The sequence below is a fragment of the Rhinoraja longicauda genome, chromosome 4 (genome assembly GCF_053455715.1).
Source record: "Rhinoraja longicauda isolate Sanriku21f chromosome 4, sRhiLon1.1, whole genome shotgun sequence".
Taxonomy (NCBI): domain Eukaryota; kingdom Metazoa; phylum Chordata; class Chondrichthyes; order Rajiformes; family Arhynchobatidae; genus Rhinoraja; species Rhinoraja longicauda.
This window is the reverse complement of record NC_135956.1, coordinates 46093144-46098417: the sequence shown is the minus strand read 5'-3', so window position 1 is coordinate 46098417 and position 5274 is coordinate 46093144. Positions and strand designations below refer to the sequence as shown.

General features: G+C 43.6%; 1 pseudogene; it reads right to left on the bottom strand.

Annotated features, from left to right (window-relative positions):
* Positions 1–252: 252 nt before the first annotated feature.
* Positions 253–350, bottom strand: LOC144593252 (U6 spliceosomal RNA; annotated as a pseudogene).
* Positions 351–5274: the final 4924 nt, after the last annotated feature.

Here is a 5274-nt window from a genome sequence, read left to right as displayed (position 1 = left end):
ATCAAGCCAATGTATATTTCTGCAAAAACAGCAATGCCATGGATCATGCCACACTCCCTGAAGTGTTGAGAAGCTGTTACACAGGGCCCAACCCTTCAGTGTCCAGTGGCAGTAGGAGCCTAGACTGTGATCCTTTCCCACAAAGCTGTTGGAGAAGCTCCACTGAGCACCAGTGTGTCCCTCAACATTTACTCCTACAACCTGGAATGTGCTAGTCAGTAGCCTTTGGTTGCAGGAATCTTGTTAGACTGAAAAAATATGGGAAGCTTCATGAATAAGCATTTCAGCCTTGCACAGGCACCATGCGAATCTTCTCTGTATCATTCTAATTTTAGTATATGTGCTAAAACATTAAAAAAATAGGTGCTTTTGAGATATGCCTTCCCAGCTGTTAGGCAATTGAATCATCCTACCACAACCAGAGAGTAATGCTGAACTACTATCTACCTCGTTGGTGATCCTCGGACTATCCTTGATTGGACTTTGCTGGTCTAACCTTATAACATATAACAATATAACATATAACATATAACATATAACATATAACATATAACATATAACAACTACAGCATGGAAACAGGCCTGTCCGGCCCTACCAGTCCACGCCGACCATTCTTCCTGACCTAGTCTCATCTACCTGCACTCAGACCATAACCCTCTAATCCCCTCCTATCCATATACCTATCCAATTTACTCTTAAATAATAAAATCGAGCCAGCCTCCACCACTTCCACCGGAAGCCCATTCCATACAGCCACCACCCTCTGAGTAAAGAAGTTCCCCCTCATGTTACCCCTAAACCTTTGTCCCTCAATTCTGAAGCTATGTCCCCTTGTTGGAATCTTCCCCACTCTCAAAGGGAAAAGCCTACCCACGTCAACTCTGTCCGTCCCTCTCAAAATTTTAAAAACCTCTATCAAGTCCCCCCTCAACCTTCTACGCTCCAAAGAATAAAGACCCAACCTATTCAACCTCTCTCTGTAGCCTAAGTGCTGAAACCCAGGCAACATTCTAGTAAATCTCCTCTGTACCCCCTCCATTTTGTCGACATCCTTCCTATAATTTGGCGAACAGAACTGCACACCATACTCCAGATTCGGCCTCACCAATGCCCTGTACAATTTTAACATTACATCCCAACTTCTATACTCGATGCTCTGATTTATAAAGGCAAGCATACCAAACGCCTTCTTCAGCACCCTATCCACATGAGATTCCACCTTCAGGGAACAATGCACAGTTATTCCCAGATCCCTCTGTTCCACTGCATTCCTCAATTCCCTACCATTTACCCTGTACATCCTATTTTGATTTGTCCTACCAAAATGCAGCACCTCACACTTATCAGCATTAAACTCCATCTGCCATCTTTCAGCCCACCCTTCCAAAAGGCCCAAGTCTCTCTGTAGACTTTGAAAATCTACCTCACTATCAACTACTCCACCTATCTTAGTATCATCTGCATATTTACTAATCCAATTTGCCACACCATCATCCAGATCATTAATGTAAATGACAAACAACAGTGGACCCAACACAAATCCTTGGGGTACTCCACTAGACACTGGCCTCCAACCTGACATACAATTGTCAACCGTTACCCTCTGGTATCTCCCATTCAGCCATTGTTGAATCCATCTTGCAACCTCACTATTAATACCCAACGATTTAACCTTCTTAATCAACCTTCCATGTGGAACCTTGTCAAATGCCTTACTGAAGTCCATATAGACAACATCCACAGCCTTGCACTAAACGTTATTCCTTTATCATGATCTATACACTGTAAATGGCTCGATTGTAATCATGTTTTGTTTTTCTGCTGACTGGTTAGCACGCAACAAAAGCTCTTCACAGTACCTCGGTACACGTGACACTAAACTAAACTGAAACTGAACTGAAACTGAGACGAGGTGTGCCAAATGTGGGCAAATGGGACTAATTTAGAGGGGACATCTTGGTCGGCAGAACCAAAGGGCCTGTTTCTGTGCTGTATGACTCTATAGACACAAAATTCTGATGTAACTCAGTGGGTCAGGCAGCATCTCTGGAGAAAAAAGGACGGGTCACGTTTTGGGTCGGGACCTTTTTTAAGACCGAAACGTCTACCAATCCTTTTTCTTCAGGGATGCTGCCTAACCTACTGAGTTATTCCAGCACCTTGTGTCCATGTTCAGTATGAACCAGCGTCTGAACTTCCTCTCTACACACTGACTCTGTTAACTGCTGCGCCAAAAATGGCGACACCTGCATGTGTAATATGTGCAAAATGAATTTCACTGTGCAGTTGCATATGTGACAAATAAAGGACTATTGAACTAGTGACCTATTGAATAAGGCAACGTATCTAGATTTGTAGACACACGAGACCATAGATGCTGGATTCTTGAGCAAAACACTCGAGGAAGCACTGGAGGAACTCAGTGGGTCAGGCAGCATCTGTGAAAGGAATGGACAGGTCACATTTTGGGTCGGGACTCTTCTTCAATCTAGATTTTTTAAATCTAGATTTGTACTGCAAATTCCTATTATCAATAAAGTGCCTTAGCAAACTATTGTTGCCAGGTGGAAGCATAGCATTGAGCAGACCCACTGAGCTTGTTTCCAGTAATTACCGTTGGACGATATAAATGTGCAGTATCCAAATTACAGGATATCTAATTAAGTCCAAGGAGTTGCAACTAACAGGTTGTTAGCCAAAGGGGCCATCTAAAACCTTCAGGTCTACAGATGCAGAACAATAGAGGTAATTACACTGATCGAGGTGATTAACGAGAAATGTTCGAGTCTCGTCACTTGAAAGACACTGTTTCAAATTATCGTTAGAACAGCACAGAGAGAGTGTAGGAAGGAACTGCAGATGCTGGTTTACACCGAAGATAGAGACAAAATGCTGGAGTAACTTAGTGGGTCAGGCAACATCTCTGGAGAGAAAGAATGACGTTTGAAGGGGTGATGTTTCAGATGGAGACCCTTCTTCAGACTTGTCCATTTAAAGTCAAGTCAAGTTTATTTGTCACATGCACATACACGATGTGCAGTAAAATGAAAGTGGCAATGCCTACGGATTGTGCACAAAAAAGAATTACAGTTACAGCATATAAATACAGTTAATACAGAGAAGACAAAATTTAGTCCCTGGAGTTATAAAAGTTAACAGTCCTGATGGCCTGTGGGAGGAAACTCCGTCTCATCAGAGGGATCAGGGGGTATGGAGAGAAGGCAGGTACAGGCTACTGAGCTGAATGATCAGCCATGATCATATTGAATGGCGGTGCAGGCTCGAAGGGCCGAATGGCCTACTCCTGCACCTATTTTCTATGTTTCTATGTTTCTATCCTCTCCGTTTTCACAGCGTGACAGCAGAGGCGTTTGCCTGACCGTAGCAGCTGGAACAGTTCGTTGCTGGGGTGGCAGGGGTCCCTCATAATCTTGCTTGCTCTCGATCTACACCTCCTGATGTTTAGGTCCTGCAGGGGGGCAAGTGTAGTTCTCATGGTGCGTTCTGCTGAACACACTACTCTCTGCAGGGCCATCCTGTCCTGGGCAGAGCTGTTCCCAAACCAGACTGTAATGTTGCCGGACAGGATGCTCTCTACAGCCCCAGAGTAGAAGCAATGAAGGATCCTCAGAGATATCTCAAAGATTGGAGGGATACCACCAAAGTCATCTCCACAAATTCCTACAAATTTACTGGCTAAAGTCAATGCCCTCTCCTTGGCCAACATCCAAGTCACTGAGATCTTAATTATACTTATTTGACTAAATTGGGCAGATTACATCGCTCATACGTCTGACACCAGACTTCTGAAACTGACACTCTGTTCCAATCTCCACCCCAACATCGCTAGGCAAAGGGAGGAAAAGATTTAAGGATGTTCTCAAAGCCTCAAAGGTAACATCTCAGCACTTATCACATGAAAATCCCTCGACGACTCAAAATGGAGAAGAAGCTCGGGGAACCTGTGGGACAAAAGAAAAGTATAAAAACCCTTGCATGTGAGAGTCTTGAACCGTTTCCTCTCTCTACCTGGTATTCTCTTGTCATGGAGCTTGGAACAGAATGCCTGATACGGGAGTCAGGTGCTGAGCATGTGGACGGAGGGCACCAACTCATAAATCCTCTCCCATCTGTTCCATGTTGACCTCCTGCCCCATCTGTGGAATTGACTTTAGATCCTACTTTTGACCCCAGCAATCACCACAGGACCCACAAATCTGGTGTGGAAGAAAGAGAAAGAAAAATGTGTAAAACAACCAACCAAACTCATCACAAAAGGAGTAAAATTTCTTATTTTTCCACAGGGAGTATGAAGTGAAGGACTAACTGTGGCCATTCATAGGCCTATATTTACACACCCCTTTTACATCAACAAATTCCCAAGCTTCTTAGGTTATACTATTTATAAATAAATTCTCATTTTTCGACAGTCTAGTTCAGAACAGATATTACACATTTTCATTCTTTGACCTAAATCGTTCCTGTTCCGAACGTATTCCATCAGGATTGAGGTTTTAGGTTGTACACATGCAAATAAAGCCCTCCATGAGTTAACAGGTTTCCTGAGTTCCTGTCCATCTACTTTTACCCTGAGAATAAATGTTCTTCAGCGAATATGCAATTTTTGTTTTTCTAAAAAATAAACTTCATTCACTATTTTAAATATATATTTTTCTAAAAGATAAACTTTATTCGGAATTTTAAAAATATACAAAACACAAACTGTGCAAAATCTCTTCATATATTGACAGTGTCTATGCATTCAATAGTGTCACACTCAGTAGTGTTCCCACCTATCTTTAAACAAAACACCCTCACCATACACTGATCAGCCAAAACATTATGACCACCTGCCTAATATGCTGTTGGTCCTCCGTGTGCAACCCCATACGCAGCAGGGTGCAATGCACTGTGTATTGTGACATATTCCTCCCATGACCACCATTAACATTTTCTGTGACTTGTGCCACAGTAGACCTTCTGTCGGTTCGGACCAGACGGGATAGCCTTCGTTGCCCTCGCGCATCAATGAGCCTTGGGCGCCCAACACCCTGTCTCCAGTTTGTGGTTTGTCCCTCCTCGGACCACTGTCAGTAGGTACTCACCACTGCTGACCGGGAGCACCCCACAAGCCTTGCTGTTTCAGAGATGCTCTGACCCAGTCGTCTGCCCATAACAATTTGGCCCTTGTCAAAGTCGCTCAGGCCCTGCCCATACTCCTGCCCATTTCTCCTGCATCCAACACATCAACTTCAAGAACTGACTGTTTACTT